A 21,733-nucleotide genomic window follows, 5' to 3' on the forward strand; every position below is an offset into this window, starting at 1 on the left:
ATACCAAGGAATTGTGTAGGGTTACTGGCAGCTCAGACATCCAGTGACTGAAACACTTCAAACAGATGCACAAGAGAGCAAGACCACTGGAAGGACTATTACTAAGCAGAACTCCAGATAGAGAAAAGTCAGCAAGCCAGACAATGATGTGAGGAAAGAGCTCAACTTCACCCATGCAATAAAACAAGCAGTAACCACATTTTGTTGGGCCAGTCAGCTTTCCAGCATTCCAACACTTCTTGTCCTCTGGAATCTGGTATCAGAAAATATGAATAATTCAAAAATTTCAGGTAGAGAACAATTGCAGTTGGCACTGCTGCATTTCTAAAAATATGCGTTACTAAACCAAAAGTGCACAAAGACTCAACAAAGTCACTATGCTAGTCTGCCTTCAAAATTAATTGTTATAAAACTACCTGCAGGAACCAGATAGTGATTTCCACTATCATACTCCAAAGTCTGCAGTTTTCTGGGCCTAGCTTAGTTATTCCAGTTAGCCTAGGAACAGGTTAGCATCCAGACTGTTTTAAATCCTCATTCTTGAATTCAAATACAAGATTCAGCAATTTGTCATCAAGTTGCTTGAGCTTTCACCCTTCTACTTTGCTATCCCTGGATGTGTAACTAAACATAATACAGCTGAAAATAAACCAAAATGATTGGTAGACTGTGGCAGTAAAATTATAAGTAACTGAGCATGTCCTGCAACATAAGGATAATATAAGAATAATATATGAAGCAAGTTAGGACAAGTATGCCTGAGGATTCTCAGTTGGGGTGCTAAGACATTTATCTATTACACTGTTCACAACTAGTTGCTAGCTTACCTTGTTCTCTTTTCTTTATTTCCTTTTTCCATTTGATGTGGAATGTCAGGACAGGTACTTTTTTCAAATTTGAAGAGGAGAATGAAAGTGTTGTTTCTTTAAAATGTTCTGTCTTTTTTGTTCGTGTACACAATGCCTAAAGCAGGACTGTAATGGAAATTCCGGTTAAAGTATTTTCTAGAGGAAAAGGTCAGCTGAAGCAAGAAAGAAGGATGATCTCATATTTCTGACAGCTCAGATACAAGCAAATCTTAGCACCAATAAGTTATGTCATCTGTTAAATTCACATAAGCAGAATGCTTGTGTAGATTTTGCACTGTTATGACAAGGCTGTAGAGAACAGGGGGTAAATATTCCATATGAAATAGCTATATATACAGGGTTACTTGTATCTATTATTATCTTTAAATAAATCAACTGAGAGTTAAGGCCAGCGTGGTTTTCTGTTCTGTCTTCAGAGGCCTAAGCTGTGCCACATTAAAAAACATAGAAGGCATAGATTTATACTTGGCCAGAATAACACAGAAAGCCATACCTTAGTATCTTGCGTACTGAGATACCGTCCATCCTGACCTTGGCTGCAGCTCCATATTTTACACACTATTACTGTCATAGTAACAGACAGAGCCAACAATAATTTGCTTATACAATTCACAATACATTGTCTCCCAGCCACACTGAGGTCTCTTTAACCATCAGCAGATGTGTTGCTTGTATTAGCTATATTTGAACAAAGCAGAATCTATTCAGCCCTACAGTCCCTATGGCTGGTTGGCTGTCTTTTGAGCTTAGTGCATAGCTAATTTGGTGTTCATACCACTGTAAGCAATTACAGCACAGCTGAGGAGGTTCAGAAGTTTTATCCCACAACCTGCTGACAAAGTTGCATGTGTTTCTCCCCTTGCTGGCATCTGAGTTTTAGGAGTAGATGCTCAGAAAGGTTAATTGGAAATTAATACTGTAGATGTTCGGTGACATTCAGTTCTTAAAGTTTTTTCTGTGTGAATAACATCCACAATTTCTTTCACCATAACCATAAAATATTGTGTCACTTATTAAATTGTCAGTATTCATGCTTCATAATTGAGCCACAAAATCTTGTACAAAAATTTATATATTCACATTAATAAACCTGAAAAATAAAGTGATGTAAAAAAGAAAAACATCACCACTGTTGTCCCACATAAAAGACAGAAGGGTTGTGGCTTTTTAATGTATAGTTATGGACCTACTTTTCTAAGCAAAGGCATTAAAGAAAAAAAGCAGACCCCTCCAAAAAAAGGCAAGTCTTTTGTTCCAAATTTGGATTCCTGATACAGCAATACAAATGTACCTAGCACAGTGCAATAAAGAATGCAGCTATAGTTAATTTTTTTCTGGGTTTAAAGTCATTTTGACTGGTAAAAACAGGTCGATCCTAGCACTTGGTTAGGATCAGCAAATAACTTAAACTAGAAGTCCCTGAACTCGAATTCATTTGGACAGAAAGGCTGTTTAGTTTCAAGGATCACTAGGCTGAGAGCTATGACTACTGTTTTTAACAGTAGACAAAGAATTGCCTTCCCAGAAGCTTCCCCAGAAAACTTTTGCTTCCTATTTAAAGAATATGAAGGAAAGAGAAACAGTTCAGAAAGCTGCTATATATTTTACCTTTTTTTACTAATTTTTGCTCTTTTACTTTCCAGAATTAGAAGACAAGGAACAAGTCAATTCTGAAACAGATGGAGTTGACTTAAGAACTCGGTATATTCCTCTGCTTACTTCTCTCAGTACTTCCTCACACATTTTATCTAGCACATAGCCTTTTCCTTTTAATACCTTTATCCCATCATTTATTTCCTTCCTGGTATCCATAATACCCATCTTTGACATCTGGCTACTAAACCTACCATTATAGCACAAGGTAAACATGGAGTTTATAAAGGTGGTTGCTTATTTTGATGGTGGGTTCCACAGCCCAAAGATTTTGCTTTTAAGCCTGACATATTCAGTCTGCAAGAGATTCATACAGCTGTAGAGATGTTCTTATGCCTGCTAGAAAATGTGAAATTTAGGTTCAGAAATTCCCCTTCTTCTTGCTGCCTCCACAGGAGATAGTATTTCTCTAAGCTGATCCCCAGCTGCTTTATTGGACCCTTGAGTCCATTGCCAGATAATACATAACCCCAAACAGCCTTAAGATTGCTGGAAGTTCCTGAAGGGTCTGGATGCAGGAATACTGCAACTCAGAAAAAAGGCAGCTTTATACTTCCTCCCCTGGGTGTCCTTTTTGCTCTTTGGACATAATAGAGCATCCGGACTTCATATTTCACTTCTTTCTCTCTGCTTCCCTTTCTGGAATGCCAGTCTACATCAAGCCTCATGTCTAAAAACTTAGGTGAATTTGCTATAAAGTTAGATGTTGGTCTAATTACTGCAGACTGGATGTTTAATCCTTCTGCTGCTTCTCTCTGAAGAATCACAATGCCTGAACTGTCAAGCACTGGCAACACTTCCCTAGGATCTTTTGTTCTTATATAATAATATTCATCTTAGTTGAGATTATTATGAAATGAAGGACCTTATTCCTTTTCCTAAGATGGTTTTGCTTAGTTCCAATAAGTCTCCAAATTTTCTGAACTTCAGGGTAGTAATTGTCATCGAAATAGATAATTCTGTTCTTATACAGCTCTTCATTGTTCTTCCCAGCTGCCTGTAAAAAATTATAGCTGAGTTTGATAATTCTGGAAACAGAAAACAACATATCTTGAGGGGTATTGTGCTTCTGCCCTTTAAGATCTTTACATAAGACTATCAAAATGCAAGGATTGCATAAGTGACAGAGACAACGTTCCCACATTTTAGTTATTTTCTGTGTTTTTAGGAATGCCATAAATCCTGTCATTGCTTCTCCTTTGAGCTGTTTCCTAAATCACCACATTTTACTCTTTGGAGCCTGTTCTGTTTTACCAGGAAAAATGAGATGTGTGTTCCCTGCACAAGGTTAATCAATAAAATATTTACAGTCTCTTCTCATCTGGCCAGCCTCACTTTAATTTCAGTAACAGTGCTGTCAACTCACTCAGAGAGGCAGTTTAAGCTTTCTGAAGCCTTTGTACTTCATTTCCCCATTCTTTTACTCTTTATTGCTAACTCTTTTTAATGTATTATCCAAGTTTCTGATAGCCAATCGTTTTCACAAAACCCAAGATCTGCAAGTCATGTTGCCTCTTGAAAATCTCAATTTTTGGGAGTATCTGTTAACCCTCAAAGGTGAGAAGATTACTTGGAAAACATGCTGTAAGGTATGGGAAATACTGAAAAAACAAGTTACAAGTATCTTCAAACGTGTACTGTTTCTAAAAGTGCTTCTTTTCTTCTTAATCTTTTGAGGCTTGATTCATGATTTGCAAATGCCTGAGACTGGCAGTGATATTTTTTCCCAAAAGCAGAACAAATTTTGGTTTTGGTCAGCAGAGTACCTCAGGACAGTTTTGGACAAGAGTCACTCTGTATCTCACCACTTAAGCCATTTTCCCCAGCAGTGCATAATACCATACTTCACCTTCCTTTCCAATGGAAAAGACTCTTACCAGTGTTCCAAGTCCTTTTACATCAATTTTTTCACCATCTAAGTGTTGAAATGGATAAAGTGTGGCAGGCAACATTTATTTTAAAGACATATTTTCCAACACCAGTCACATTTACACATGCATCTCTGCAGCTTATATACACAGAGACACGTCAGAAGACTGGGTGATCAGACACAAGAGCAGCAATGAATGCTCAAGGACTGTCAGAATTTGTTTTTGCCAGACTGTTTGGTGCTTGTGCCAAATTCCTCACCACAGCCTGAGATTTGATGGAACTGAATGTTCTGGAGAATATTGTGGAAAGCTGCCAACATTACCCTTAAAATTAAAGAAAGCATTAATTATTATATGTAATTTTATGATTCTGAGAAAATTAAGCTGTTTATTCAGGATAAGCTTTATTACTGAAATAGATTTTTTTAATTGGCAATTTCACTGTACTTTATTTTTTTCAGATCCATCTGTCTGAAAAAATAAAGGGAGCAGAAACTGCAGCGGTGCATGGAACTTAAGCAAGGTACCAGGGTTATTTAAAATTTGTAATATTAATTAATTAATGTAATAAAAAATCTACTCTTTTTCCAGTCCTCTCATTGTAATATTTGAGAACCTGAGATTTTATACTCATATCATTCTAGTTTTTAATTAAAGAAATTAAGAATAAGATTAAATTATGAGCATTAAAAACAAAGAAACAAGAATAGTGAAAAACAGTTAAATATAATTCAAAGTGAATCTTCCTTATATCATGGCCTAAAGATTACTGCATAGGCAACAAACTCAAGGTTTTCCAAATAAAAACTACCCCAGATAGACCTGATGGGAAAGCTGGGGGCTGAGCTGTTAAACACTGAAAGTACTGCAAACACAAAAGTACAAAAAGGCCTCTTGGGCAAGTCTGCAAAATATATTTATAAGTACAACCTGAGGAGATCTGGAAATCACTGAAGAAATTTAAAAGCTATCACTGGAGAAATTTAAAAGCTAAGTTAGGCTGGTTTATACTGAAAATTTAGGTGAGTCTACAGTTCTGGATAACGTGAGGAAGGGTTCAACTACAAATGGCAGCTTCCACTGCAGAGAGCCATCATATGACTATCAAAGGGCCATGAAATGCACGTAGTAAGACTCACAATTAAAACAAGCAGGCTGTGGCATCAACCTGCAAACTCATGCAGGAGCAAAACAAATTTTACATTCTGCAGCATCACACACCTAAATTTTTATTAAAATTAATTGCTATTCTAATAGTCATAGATTCCATCTTTAAAAAGAAAGAGGTTCTTTCCCAAAATATTCCTTTTAAAGATCTCTAAAATAAAATTTAAAAAAAAAACTCAAAGTGAAGTTTCTTCTTTAAATAAATAACAAATTTTAAGGAGATTAAAACTATAATGTCTTTTAAAACCTACCAGTTTGGTATGTTACATACATAATACAAGAATAGATCTTGTTCTGTTCCCAGTTGTCTAGAAGTAATGTCAAAAATGTTTCTAAATAGCAGGATTAAAATACTGCACATTACTTTTTATGCTGCTAGCAGCTGTACTATCCTCTGCAAGTTCAGCATTTCCAAATGATTAGAACTACATATTACAAAATCATGGTTTGTTTACTTTTCTATCAAATACCTTTAATTTGCACTCTGAATGGAAGTGCTTTAGGTTCCAAATCAAATAACATTAGGTTTTGAAGCTGCAGCAGCAAGCACTTTAATCATGTGCTATATGGAACAAGTTCTAAATATTAAGAAGAATATGAGCTCCACCAGCTAAATAAAAGGCTGGGATCTCTGCAAACACAAACTGAATCTCGCTCTCTGTGTGACCTTGAGCAAGCTACTTGATCTTTTTGTGCCTTGACAAGAAAATTATTAAAACTTGGACTTCTCTGACTAACAGATGTTTCTGTACATCAGTATAGAGAATACTAGAGTAAACACATTACTGAAAACATTCATTACAATAAAACTATGTGGAACCAAATTTCTTTAATTCCCTGTGATTTGCATCTTCATAATTCTTACTGCACTCACTGACAAAGGCACTTAAACCATGAGATCACTTGTTTTCCAACAAATTAAGTCCCAACACTTGCCAATCATTCTGCTTCAAAGGTCAAGGAAGATAAAGTCCTTCTTTTCCTTGCATAGATCCTTAAGACCCTTAGAATTACATCTATTTGCAAGAAGTGCTCACAAAGCTAACAAGTTCCAAATATTTCCTTTTCTTAAATGCATGTTTGTTTCAAATCACATGTTTTTAATCTGCACAAATTGTACATTTCTTATTTATCTCAAATATATGCTGTCCAAGAAATAGTATAACTAATACAAGTTAGAAAATACTTTTTTCTTGCTTCAACACAAACTGTTGAGCTAGACAAAAAAACACTATCTTCTCATGACCAAGTTATGAAGCCTGTAGTACTACTAAGTAAAATACTAACTGCAGAGAGTGTCATTAATAGAGCTGAGTACTTAAAATAGTCCTAGCCATAATTAACACTAAATATATGATGGTAAAAGTTTTCAATACATTGAAGTCACAATCACACTTACCTAATCAGTGTAGGTCCATTACATGCTATTCCAAGGTGATCATTCAAAGGTTATTCAAAGCTCATCTTCAATTCTAGATGTATTGAAGAGAGGGAGGGAAATGCTTCTGAGTGTGGAACATCCCACCCTCAACCAGCTGACTAAAGTAACCTGACTCAGTGTAGAGACAGTCTAGACAAAATTCCTAGTGGAGTTACCAGGTTGAACACCTAAATTCAGGTGAGAAAAATGCCAGCCAAATGTGGGACTGTCTTCTTAATAATGCCAGGCAAAGAATGTAAAAATTAACCAAGGTCAATATGTCTGTTAGATAGCAAAATACTTCTAGGTCTCTACTTCTTTTATGTGTAATGGATGGTCATCCTTGCTTGGGAGAAAGATCTTTGAAGCATCTTAAAGCTATTTGGTTTTTGGATTTTTTAAATTTATATTTAGATGAATATATGCTTTATACAAATAGAGAAATAATATGCTTCAACATGTGTCCAATGGTTCTACTGTAAAAACAACAGTGTTGAACGAGACAATGCACAAAACAGGGTAGGGAAAATGTTAAAACTCAGACACAGAAGAAGTGCTATTCCATAATTAATGTGAGCTCTGATAGACTCAAATTATTGCTATTCAGGCTAATGTAAAATAAAAACCCATTAGATGTTGCAGACTCAAGATGGTCCATGAAACTTGCTCTTCCAGTAGCTATCATTCTAGATTTTGGGTATTATTTTATTTTCATAGCACTGATGAGCTTTTATCACAGGGCAGTTAAAATATAAATGTTTAAACAGAGGGTTGGTTTGGAGAGTTTTGAGGGGATCTTTTTGCTTTGCTTAACATAAAAACATCCAATAAAAATTATTACTTCCACTTAGGGCTATTATACATGAATCCATATCTTCCCAAGGATACAACCTTGTTAAACAACCTTTCTAAGGTTGTTAACAGAGTTTGAAAAATTAGTTCAGGTATATAATAATATAGCGATTAACCAGAATATCTCTGGTGTGTCAGACTGATTCCAGAAGGTCATCCAACAACAGCAATGATGTTATATATTATGTGTCATATACTCATCTTGTTGTATCACAACAAGAAGCTATTTCATACCAAAAGGAATCCAAAGAAATTTTGGCAAGGAAACAAGAGATTCTTAGGACATGTAAGCTGGTGCTTACATGTTTTAGTGGCATCCATTCTTCCAACAGATTCCTGCAGACTAGAACTAGCTGTAGAGCTGGGAAGGAAAGATAAAAGGGTATTTTAAAAGAATCTGTGAGCAACATTGATGGAATTATGCTTCCAATTTGAGTCTGGTATGAACTCTAATGAGGTTTCCTCCAGACAAGTGGAAATTTCTTTTGCTTTGCCACTTGCATTGAAGTAGCTCCAGAAATTTGCTCTTAACTCTTAACTGCAATGTCATGAGTTTTCTCTTCATTCTTATCTAATACTTAGAAACATTGAAAATCTAACAATGCCAAGTGCTTGAAAGATGTCTTCACAAGACAGTTTCCAGCACATAACATTGTCAAGGCTCTCTAGTCTCTCACCCATTTCCATGCAGTGAATGAAGTACTGATATATAAAGATATTAATCCAAAAAGCATTTTTTCACTTCTAGGTTAAAAGAACCTCACAATAATACCCTGCTGTATGTCAATATCACACAGGCAGTTGTCATTACAACTGGCTCTGTCCAGCTTTATTTACTATGATCAGAGCTTGATGTGAAACCTGAAGCCCTTTGCCATACCTCTCAAGAAAAGAAAAGAAAAAAGACAAAACAGCCAAAAACCTGACTTATGTTTCCCAAAGCTGCAAATTTAAAGTGATGCTAGTAAGCAGGTTTCTAACGAGCTTTATGAGTAATTAATCAGTTTCTTCTGGGACAAAACAAATTTTCAGACATCAATTATACTGTTGACCAGGGGAAGAGTTAGGTTTTGAGGGGATTTTCTTAAGACAGTAAGAGTAGAAAACCATATGGACCCTTCCTATGGACTCTTCCTATGGATTGGCTTCCCCTTGCTGTACATGGAACTAAAACATACAGTTCTTTCCTGTGCAGAGAAGTCCCACCTTAAATGTAACATTTGTTTTTTTTCCTTTGAGAGCCCCATGGCAAGGCAACTTCACCAAATCTCCTCCACTGTCACCTGGCCCTGGCCAAGCAGGCACCCCAGGTCTGCAGGAGGAGGATAAACGGCAGCAAGGCTCACAGCAAATTTGGGGGGTGACAGCATCCCCTCTTTCACTCCCCTTTTTGACTAAAACATGTCACACCAGGAAGCTCCCATGATTTCCCTGGTTACTCAGTGTCCCCCACCCCATCCCTTAGCAATCTCTTTCCCAACCTTCATGCCATGTTTCATTTCAGCTTTCATCTGTCCTCTTCCTGGCTTTATGCCTCTGTTTCCTTCTTGGCCCACTCCCAGTTGATGAAGACTTGGTTAGGACTGAAGATTAGTCCTAGAAGGAAAGGACAAAATAACCACAATTTAGTGGTTACAGATGCTCTCCTACCTCTCAGTCTAGATGTATCTGTAAAATTTTGCAGCCCTGTGCCCTCCTTCCAGAATTAGGTAAGACTGAGTAGTTTCCAACTGTGTTTATTCTCTAATGCCCTAACCCACAAAATACATCTATGAGCTATTTACATCCCTTATCAGCCTTCATCAGTCAGGTTAAATATCAATTCTTTTTAGTCTGCAGTCCTGAAGCAGGTTTCCTCTTCCACTCTTCTCCACACCTGTTTCAATTTGAATATTTTTTGTGTTTTTAACACAAGCAGATAAAATTATATGAGAATTCAGCTAAGGTCATATTGGCACCACACAGAAAATTCCTCTTTTGTTTAATGCTTCTGCTAGCAATAGTCTGCTTGAGATTTATATTTACTTTTTTCCCAGCTGTGCCACATCCTTGGCTCAGTCAGAAACTTTTGTCTTGCCCTGCTTTCAACTGCAGCTTCCTGTTTCACATAAAATTTAAGACAAGCTATGGCAATGAACTGAAATGTGTTTAATAACGTCTTGCTTCACTTAATTTAGTCACAATGAAGATTAAATGTTATTTATAGTGTTATTTTACTTGTTTAGATTAGAAGAATTTCTTATTCTTGAAAATCTAATAATTCAAAAATTATACCAACACTTATAAACCAAATGCAGGGTGAAGAGCAGGCATCTGTGCTGGTCTGGGACTGCAGTTCCAGAAGCTTCAGCTTTGCTACTGTCAGCTTCAAAGCCTGACTACAGTTTCAAAGATGTCATCATCTTGCTGTAAAAATTAAGCCTATTTTAAGAGGTTCCTCAGCTGTTTATAGGGATTCAGCTCTCAGCACAGTCAACTCAAGAGGTGGGAGCATATGTCTGAGGACATTTCTGGGCTTCTCAGACCTGCACTCTACTTTTCTCAGTGTATGCTCAGTATCCCATAAAGCCTGAGGCTTATCATGGAAATTAGCAATGAGTTGAGGACCAAAAGCCACAATCATGCTAAACTAACTCTGGTTGAAACATGAGGATCTTTGCTTTTTCATATTCCTTGAAAAGGTCATGGCAAAATGACAGATTTACAGATCAGATAATCTTTCTCCAGCTGTTGCTGGAGCTGTGTCTCCTCCCATGCTGGATGTGGCCAGTTAAGCCAGCGTTGTTGCTGTGAAGCATTAGTAGATCAACAAAACCAGGGATCAAGGACTTTCAAAGATTATGATACCAGATAGATTATCCTTTATAAGAGATAAAATTCCTCAAATCTATATATCTCATCACTGAAGTAGTTTTATCAGTGCTGTTTAACTTTTCCACAAAATGCATAATTTCCTGTATTATTTTACAGGCTCACTTTCCTGGTTGCTGGAGTTCGTGCACATTAGGAAGCTGGCTTTCCGAGCCATGCTCTCGATTTTGTTTTTATTTTCCTTTAATGATTTGTCACTGGATAAAACAACAGAGCCCAGGGAGCAGGATCTGAAATCCCAATTCTGCCCTTGGCCCAAGCAGAGTAGAGGGCTAGTCAGGCTCCCTTCTATTTCCTGCTGTCCCCCTCTTACTTCTCAGCTGAGTTTTTTAGCACTAGCTCATCATGCAAGAGGCAAATGGCAGCATGTCAGATGAGGAAAAGTTGCTTCCCTGAGCAGATACAATACCAGAATGCCTAGAATTTGAATATTAGGACAGTGTTAAGTGGGAAATAAACTCCTCTCTTGAATGAATGAGAAATAGATTCAAGACTAGACCTGAGTGACTAAATTAAAGTGTTCAGGCTGTCTGGGTAAATCTGCTTTCCTATGGGGTTGTCACGTAAAAAAGTAGGTAAATTGGATGACCACTTGGCCTGTTCCAGAATATTTCTGCCTTTTATCACTCCGCTGCAAGGGTTAATATGATATGGGCTGTAATGAGCTGGCCAGCTCCTGACATCAACAGAATCTGATTGATTATATGCATAGTACACTAACTCTCTGCAGATGATAATGGCCATTCATGTATCATGCATTCAGCAATCACCAACATCTTTAATACAGATGTAAACCTTTGTATGGATGCCAGTTAAGCTACAATGAAGAGAGAAAGAATGTCAGAGAACATTCATTTTATTTCAAAGGGTCACTCCCGGCAGTACAGCATGCCATTTTGTGCTGTCGTTGTTTCTCAGAAACATAATTCCCAGGAATGTACTGTTCCTAGTTTCAGAAGTAAGGACACAATTAAACAGAAAAATACTCCAAACAGATAAAATCCATTGCAGCACAGCTCTCATCCTCTATGCAACAGCATGACAATGCAATGGCATTTGTGACAAGATGTCAAAGGGGAGAGGGTGACCACTGTTCCATGCTGGACCATTTAGGATGAGCTGGACACTAAATAAATTCCTGTAGGTTTTTTTTACCTTCCGTTCACAACAGGCATTTGCAAGTACAATGTCACAGCATTTTCAGAATAACCTCAGATCCTCCTGGAATCAATGAGAGACACAGGCAGGTACCACAAAACAAATCTGCAGAAGAATAACTCAAGGAGAAACTTGTGCAGGGAATAGAAACAAGGTGCAAGTGGAAAAGGGGATAATATGCACAAAAATGGTGATACCACATAAAAACTTGCATGACAGACTAGACAGGCAAGGAACAGACAGCAAGAAAACATGGGATGGGTCATAACAGAAAACTAAAATTGCCAGGACAAGTAACTTGAGCTGAAAAGTGGGATAAAGAATAGTTTCCAAGGATATGTTTCTTTGCAATATAAGCTGAGATCAGTCCTCCCAGATGCAACTACTACATCATAGTGCTGAACACAGGTAGGGCTGGAGATGGTGACCCCAGACCCTGCCCTTGGCTTGGTGTCACCCTGTTTTGCTTTACACTCAGCTCTTTTCTCTCTTGTGCAAGCACGAGCATGGAGGCAGCAATGCACCAGGGAATTCACCTGGATGAGAATTAAGAAGGAAAAGACAGCCATTCCTCACCTGCACCAGTTTTCTGATCAAATTCAGTAGGAGCTGTTGCAAATGGTTCTGTCAGCATAACACAGGAATCAGCAGACAGAGACTGGCATGAAGAATGAATGTTCATGGAATGGGGCATGGACACATGCAATTAATTACACCTTTGACATTTGCCATTTCTGGTTCATATATGAAAGAGGGCTTGAATGCCTGAAATCTTGTCTGTGTTATTTTACCAGTTAGTCTAGCAAAAACAATAACAGAGAAGGGTCAGAATTAAGATTTGGAGCAAAACCAGCTCTAGCTTGTAACTAAAATAGTTGCTTCCTTGAATAATTAGATTCACAAATTTAGCTGTGCTTTGCCTGCCTGGTTCAGTACACTATAAGCCAAGTTTTACAGCAGTTGGAATTAAATCACAGCAATGGGATTGGTCAGAAAACAAATTATAAAGTACAGTAGATTAAAGGTCAAAGTCCCAAAGAGTTAAGTATTCTTTGAGGAATATTTCCATTCCCTAAAGTAGATGGGTGTAACTCTCAGGCTTGAAGTCATTGATAGGAGTGGCTGATTGCATCAGGTGCATAAATATGGCCCCTGAGAGGCCAAAGTATCCCACAGCACCAAATTAGATAAGTGGGAGGTTTGTTTTCTCTTTCAATCTCTGAGTGGTACTTCGTGCTTACTTCTTCTTCCTCTCTACCGTCCAGGAAATGTGTAAGTCACTTTTCATGTCAAAATCTCCAACAGGGTTGCTTCTCCTTTCAAGACAAGCTTAAGCTATCTGATGTACCATACCAAAAACATGAGAGATATTCAGCAAATTTGCCCACACTGTATTTAGGCAATATTTTGACTGAGGTCATTTAACACTGGGGCAAATGAGATGGTGTTAGGTGTCTGTACTGTATGAAGGAGGGGGAAATATTTCCCACCATTATTTTTGTATGTATGTAATTCTGAGAGACCTATGTATTCTGATAATTAATAATCATATGCCTAGAAGACAAAACACTCACCAATTCAATTTATTCAGCAGTTCTTCCTGTATTAAGACACTACGAAAAAAAGAAAAGGAAAAAAAACCTTCCATGTGCTGGAAAAGAACAGCCTAGGACACCAGAGAGACAAAGGAATGCAAGTCCATTTAATGTATAATCAATTCACCTCAGTTTATAATGGGAATTAATCTCACTTCCTCCTATACAGTAAAAAGCATGCAACAGCAAAGTGTACCTGATGAAAGTATATAGAAAATGTCAAATATTCCACAGATGCAAGCCAGGAGCTCAATTTAATTGGCAAAGCACAATCAAGAGAGAAAATAGATCTAAGGGCTTACTGGAGTTCTCTTTTTGTATAGCTAATTCCCATGCACGTTAATGCCCTGCAAAAATTATTTGGCCTCAACATATCACAAAAAAATCAGTCAGAATTAACTATTTCATCCTGAAGGTGTAATTTTAGGAGACTAAGGTTCAGCATTTCAACTGCTCAGCAAAAGCATTTAACATCAATTAATTTGTCTGAAATTTTCTGGAGGAGATTACTGAAAACTAAGATTGATGATGATGATCAAATCATAGAATCATAGAATAATTTGTGTAAGAAGGGATGATAAAAAATAATCCATTTCCTGCTTTGTGCAGGAACACCTTCCTCTAGACAGGTTGCTCAAATCCCCATCCGACCTGGCCTTGCACATCTCTCAGGGATGGGCAACCACAACTTCTCTGCACAATCTGTTCCAGTGTCTCACCACTCTCATAGTAGAAGAATTTCTTCCTAATATCTAATCTAAACCTACCCTCTTCCATCTTAAAACCATTGCCCCTTGTCACTACAAGCCCTTGTAGAAAGTCCCTCTCCTGCTTTCTTGTCACTCCTTTTACATACCAGAAGGTGCTACTAGGTCTGCCTGGAGCTTCTCTTTGCCAGACTGAACAACCTCAATTCTCCCAGCTTGTTTTTCACAGGAGAGGTTCTTCAGCCCTCTAATCATCTTTATGATCCTCCTCTGGACTTGCTCCAGCAGGTCCACATCCTTCTGATGTTGGGGCCCCACAGCTGGATGCACTACTCTGGGTGGAGTCTCACAAGAGCAGAGCAGAGGGGCAGAATCACTTCCCTCAATCTGCTGGTCACATTCCTTTTGATTCAGCCCAGGACATGGTTGGCTGCCTGGGCTGTGAAGACATGTTGTGGGTCATGTTGAGCATCTTACCAACCATCACTCACTCCCAAATCCTTCTCCTCAGGGCTGCTCTGAGCCCATTCTCCACCCAGTCTGTGTTTGTGCTTGGGATTGCCTCGACCCAGGAGCGGGACCTTGCACTCGGCCTTGTTGAACTTAATGATGTTCACTCAGACCCACCTCTCAAGCCTGTCCAGGTCCCTCTGGATAACATCCCTTCCCTCCAGTGTGTTGACTGCTCCTTCTAGCTTGGTGTCATCAGCAAACCTGCTCAGTGGTACCAGCTCAGTACTACTGTCCATGTCACCGGCAAAGATGTTAAACAGCACCCATCCCAACACCAGTCCTTGAGGGATGTCCCACTCTTTGAGCATGACTATCTAGCCAATTCTTTATCCACTGAGTGGTTCATCCATAAAATCATATTTCTCCAGTTTAGAAACACAGATCTTGTAGGATGAACAACTAAAATAGGGAAAGATTTGTGTATCCTTAGTTCTCTACTTGTCTTGATTTTGAGTGACTACTTCAGATGCAGAACAACTTCAAAATAAGATGTAAAGACCTTCAGAGCTTAGGATTCCAGACAGCAGCAGATTTCTTTGCAGGTCACAGTTATTTTTTAGTCTCAATCCTGCTGTCCCCAAAACAGTGAGTAGCCAAGGTCTCTAACATTATAGTGTTTGTTACAGAAGTTTGTTCTTCTGCTCTGTCATATCTCAGAAGAGGCATTGGAGAGGTCTCTTGCCTATGGCAGAATTTGTTGAGACTCTCTTGCAGATCATTTTCAGAGCTACATGCTAAAACTGCGAGATAAAATAGAGCCTATGAGCACCAGTATGATATCCTGCTATAACAGTCATCACCACCACAACTCTCTTGGCTAAATGGAAGGAAGAAATACCCACAAACAAATGGGACATTCAAGAGAATTTAGCACTAATCTCCAAAACTGAAGGATGTTCTGCTTCTTGATGTTCCCAAATTACATCTCCCCTGAAGCCCTTCAAAGTTCATTTCTGGACAACCATTGGAAAACACCACAGGATGAATTGCCTGAGCAGTTCAACGCCTACCTGAGGCCTGAACCTTCTTCAGATCCACAAACCAAGCACTCCTGAGACACTCAATCCAGCAAGTGCTTGAAAAAACATGCAAAAGGCAGTGGAGTCTACCATATTTTTCCAAAACAGCTCCGTTTAACCAACAATGGATTTGCTCCCTCTCTTGCTGCCAGCTATGGAGACCTACCCTTCCCTTTCACCAGCTCTTGCATTAATTTGACCCCTTGAAAAGTGAATTTAGCTCACTAAACTGGCATAAACCTAATCCAACAACAACAACAAAAAAAAAAAAAAATCAAGAAAAAGTGAATACTTTTCACCACTTTAGCTTCCATAGCTTGCATTTGGAGCTAATGGATCAGACACATTCTAGGGATGACAGAAGGGAGACAAATGGAGTGTGTGTCCAGGAACAGGCCTGGCCCTTTCACCAGCAGCACATTCGTGGTCTGAATCAGCTGCCTCATGAAGCCTCACCCTCAGGAGAGGATAAAGTCTGATGGAGAGGCCAGATACTCTGAAGAGGACTGGGGAAAAGAGTGAGACCTTTCTAGTCCAGTCGCAGTGCAGGAGGGCCCAAGCTGCTAGAAAATCAGGGTTAGGTAAGTCTTCTCAGAGGAGAGTTGTGACACCCTCTGGCTTGAAGTCTGGTCACCCCACAGCTCCAAATGGAAGGAGAGGCAGGAAGGGCAAGGGAGGTTGTCAAAGCCTATCAGTCCCTGGAGCAGGGGTACTGCTGGACTAGTCATGCCTTTGAAAGAGTAGTGCTGCAGTTGGCTGTGAAGACACAAAAAATGATGTGTCCTCCAATAAGAAAATTAAGGACTAATCACAAAAAACTTTACCACAGCAACTGAGGACATAAAGGCCTGAGCTGAAATAAAAGCCTATCTAACACAGCAAAACTGGACCACATGCAACATTTTCTGGTTAGTATATACAACTGAGAAACATCAGAGAGCAAGAAGCCTGGGTTGACAAAGCAAGTAAATAATTTGTCAAAGAGAAGAACCTGCCCCGTGTTATATCCATGTATGGATATAATTGACCACATTTCATCTTAGGAGAAAAGAAAAGTTGTGGCCAACTTCAAAGGGAACTGAACAAAAGTATTCTAATGATTAATGAATTAGCATCGTTGAAGTAAACGAGCTATTCTGAATGCCTGCCCAAAGGCAGTCATGGGAAAGTTTCCAGAACTATTGTCATTTTTCCTGGAACTCATTGACTTTAAGGACTCCACAGCTGCAAGAATTGTGTGAGCATTTCAAGACTGTCATTTTCACCACCGATTTTCTGAAAAATTCTTCCTGAACTGATTTTTATTGGTTTCAGCTGGGGAATCCATTGCACCCAGCCAGGAAATGCCACATGCCTCCTAAGCTACTGCTCTATTCTTCTTGCACTGATGCTATCAGATACTCAAATTTACTTCAGGGAGAACGCTGGGGGCCAAATTTGCCCTCTGATGTATGCACACAGCTCCCATAGAGCTAATGCAGAATTTTTTCGCCTTTGATGCCTCTTATGAAGAAGCCTGGAAGTATTGCATTAGAACAGGGAGTTCACACTATTGGTGGTCCCCATTGTCATTAACACAGTTAGTGGCGTTCCAGTGAAAAACACAGAACAACTCTTTTGTTTGTTTGTTTTATAAGCAGATCTTCCAGGGTGGGATCTGGCTTGCTCAAATCCTGCCTAAGATTAAACCTCAGCCTCTAAAATCCACGTAAACCAAGAGTGATCCATCCTGCTTTCTTTTGGGAACTGTCTAACCTTTTAGGCACTCAAATAAATCAGGCACCTTCCTCCTCTGCCTGAAAACTCTGCAGGCAACTAATTCACAGCTCCATGCTCAGCAAGGCCAACTGAGCACACTCCCACAAGGAGTTAGGGAGGGTATTTCACTCCTGCTCAGCAAGACCAACTGAGCACACTCCCAAAAGGAGTTAGGGAGGGTATCTCACTCCTGCTCCCACTCTTACTCCCAGCCTCACCAAGCCACAACTTCTGTTGTGCTGTGATGCTCATGGGACCCTTGCTGTGGCAAGCAGCACAGCAGAAAAGCATCCACTTCTTTGCAGGGCTTGTTTTCTACTACTACAGTGAGTTGGGTCAGCTCCTACACAGTCTCAGTCCCACAGCCAGCCCTAGGTATGTGGTTGTACATGCAGACAGAAAGTGTGAATGAGACCATGCTACAGCATTTTTTGGCTTATGAAACTGGTTGCTTTATTGCCAGTTAGTGTTCAGAAGGCCCATTTCTGGGGAGAGAGGAGCTCTAAGTCATATGCTTAGATGACTTGCAAGCAGGAAACTACCCTAGATCTACCTCTACTCTCAGCAAAATCTGCATAACTAAGTAAGGCCAATACTACAGCTACTGTAAATCACTGACTTGAAAAACATACATCAGGCAAGCTTGTTCAGTTGCCTTGGCTTTTCCTTGATACAGTTTGGACTTTTTCTATGAAGTCTAAAAAAGACAGACAAATTAGAGCAAATTGTTAAAGTGGATTAAATACATATAAACATAATTTCACACTGAAGGAAACATAAGTGAAGACATGTAACTTGGAGCAGAACTGAAATCCACGCCCACCAGCTGCAGCCAGTTCACCTCCTCCTTCCCACATGAGCACACACCCCGGGCGTGCTGCTCTGTGGAACTGCTCTGGTCCTCTGTCCAGATTCCCAGCTTCAGCAGAGCTTTGATCACAGCTCTTTCCTGAATGCATTCTTGTGTGTTGGAGCAGCCATGTGAGGGGCCTTGATGGGACTGAGTGCTGAGAGCCACAACAGAAACTCATTTAGTTTGATGTGACAAAACTGCTCCTCAGACAAATGCTACGTGGTGGTCCCATGGTAGGAACATGTGTAGAAGGCCTTGCTGAAGTAATAATACTAAAGTAATTTCATGCCTCCACCCACTTCCAGGCCTTGAAAATTTGTCATCCTCAATTGGTATAAATGGATGCAGCTTCTCTGAATTCAGTGAAGCCATGGTAATATCCTGAGAGTCTGGTCTTCACGGTCTTACAGTACTCTACCATAATGAGCTTTATTCTGAGTCCTATTTATAAATAAAGACTTGTTCTTTGTAAGCTCAACCTTTCTCAAGTCATTGAGCAAAAATGCTCAATTTTTTCTAGCTTCTGATTAGAGAATAGATCTACAGACTACCTGTATTTATAAGTACGTAAATACTTAAACTCCCATTTCAAAAAATTAAGGACTAAGTTCTGTAGGAGACATCCTATAAAAGAATTCTTTCCCAGGTCTACAAATGATGTTTCAAATGAATTTGATATCCTAAGATTACAGAGAGGAAATATTAACACCTAAAACAAGTAAATCAATGTGTGAACTTTGGTTTACAATACTTTCTGAAGCAGTTGTTGAATACTTGTTTTCAAGTTCTTATGAGCTCATTTGTTAAGCAACTCCATCACTTACATAATTGCCATGAGTAACCGTACAGACACATGTCATTTTGGCAGTCTACTCAATCACTGACAGCATTTATCCAGCAATTTTTCAAGCACATAGAAGGTCTAGATTCCCAGGCCCACCAGTGGTACAAAAGAAAGAGGGTACAATAGACTCCTCTGCCATCAAAAGAAAGCAGCCACAAATACATCAGGAGTCTTGAGCAGAAGGACTCACAAATGAGTTAGACCGGATTTGGGTGCAACACAAAAAGTTCCAAAGATCTAGATGTGACATATAGGCTGAAATTTCAAATAGCTTTGCCTCTCCACAAGGAGGGGCCAATATCATCCCATATCTTGCTTACAGATCTGGTGTTCAAACAACCATCTGAAATTCTGAAATCAATGCAGAATGTTGAAACTGTTAAGGTGTTTAAATCTGATGGGTGCATTCAGTGGGGCCAGTTCTGTATATGAACTGAAATTCATTGAAACTGTGTCTCTTCCAGTCCAATTCATCTGTGATTCTATGAAACACTGTTTAACAGCTATTTTATTTAGTGAAGTACAATCACAACCAGGTTTTACGTTTTCCTAAGGCCAACGGAAAAAGTTAGAGCATTAGATAATTGCATTGCCTGCTTAGAATGCAACATTTCACACTGGAGAAGGATGGAAATATTATAGATCACTGCCAGGCATGCAGATTTGTTCTTATAAGATTTCTCAGGCTCAAAATAATTTTAGATTAAAGAAAAACTCTGTTTCAAACTACCCTGCAGTAGAAAAAGTTCCAATGACAAACTTCTACTCTCTTCTTTTTTATTTTACATACCTTTTCAAGTCCCTCTCTACTCCACTGTCAAGTTCTGTTAGCATCACCACACTGAGAAAGAGACTGGAAACAAACCACAAGAAAATCTGTCTTGCTAAAATTAACCTGATTTTTCTTTTCATCTGAGATGACTAACTAGCATTTAAAAAATAGCATTTTACTTTAGTATAGTGAAGAGACTAGCCAGAACTGCAAATTTTGGATAGAAACTTGGTTTTCAATTTTGTTTTCCAAATTTCTTTTATACTTTCAAAGTCAAGTGGATTTAGGCTTGTGTTTTGACGTCTTCTGCAGGATTTTCCTCAGTGACCCACCATTCTACTATCTTCCCTCAGAGCTTAATCTTCCTGTTAACAAAGAACAATATATTTGCACACTGCCTTGCTAACATAATGAGCATAGTTATAAACCACAATTGCTGGACACTTGAACTTGAAGTTCTCAGGGAATGGTTAAATGAGGTCAGCCACAGGAGGGGCTTAAAATAATTAAAGGTAAATTTGCACTAAAGTTACAGAGGCTAAAGGACAATGGTGGGCAAGGAACCATCTATTTTCCATGAACCAGTTAAGCGGAAAAGATTGTTGAGACCAAGGTCTTATTGCAATATTCATTAGCATTGGATGATGTATAGAACTGGCATATTTAGAGAAAGTTACAGTTTGTTCAGTGGAAAGGAAAAATCTGACATACTAACCATGCATACACTTTCTCTGAAGTCAAAACAGAGAGAGACTTGCTGCTTTAAGATCTTTGGACAATATTAAAAGGGCTAGAAGACCATTGGGACTGTCTTGGATTAGAACACAGCATAATATCACACTGGGAAATTCACACAGCAAAACTGTGACAGTTGCAACAAAAATGACCTCAAGTGTATAATTTGAATTTCCCAAACTTTAGCTGAAAAAAAGGAGTATTACAAGGCCTGTTCAAGTTGGCCAAATATTCAAACAATTTTATAGTCAGGGAACGGAGATAAATATTTGACAAGAGCTATTAATCCTAGTCAGATATTCTAAGTTGAGTCAAACAATCTTGGGAGTGCTCCTATCCACTACCTGAAGAGACAGCCTGGACATCTGGTCTAGATATCCAATATCTAGATGTGTAGAATACATAGATACATGAGCTGACTCCCTCCCAGCAAGTTCTTGAAATGTATCTGTCCTGGAGCAAAAAGGATAGTACTTGCCTGGACTCCACTCTAAGGAATAGGGAGGGATGGAGTGGTAATGGAAGTGGGTTTGTGACTGTGGATTTTAGAAGAAAAAGTGGCAAAGAGCATAATGGACAATGGAATTTAGGAAAACAGCTATCAAGAAATGCCATTTTAACAGGTTAGAAAAAACAAAAAGAGTCCAGTTGTTTAAAAAAGCAGCAATGAGGGTATTGTCAAAAAGCAGTAATTCTTCTAATCCATGTCTCATGTCAGATGGTGGCACAGCATTTCACAAAAGATGCCAGATTCTTGTGAGGAGTCTGAAGATGTCTAGAAATACAAGAAAAATTAGGAATTGCTGAAGGAACTCAGAATATTTAAGTCTAGGGAAAAAACCCAGACTGATTTACAAAATTTTGATAATACTCTAAAGATAGAATAGTGCAACATGAAGGAGATTAAATTAACCAGTTAGCATGAACATGTCTGATTTTGAAGTGGTCAAAAATTCTCTGAATTTACAGCAAAAGAGGTTTAGGCTGACATTAGAGATTTCTTTCTCTAGCAAAACTAGTGATGCGGTGCAGTGGAAATTCAACAGTCCCAATCTATTAACAGAATTTTATGAACA

Source organism: Lonchura striata, chromosome 3 (assembly GCF_050655825.1).
Source record: "Lonchura striata isolate lonStrDom1 chromosome 3, ASM5065582v1, whole genome shotgun sequence".
NCBI lineage: Eukaryota > Metazoa > Chordata > Aves > Passeriformes > Estrildidae > Lonchura > Lonchura striata.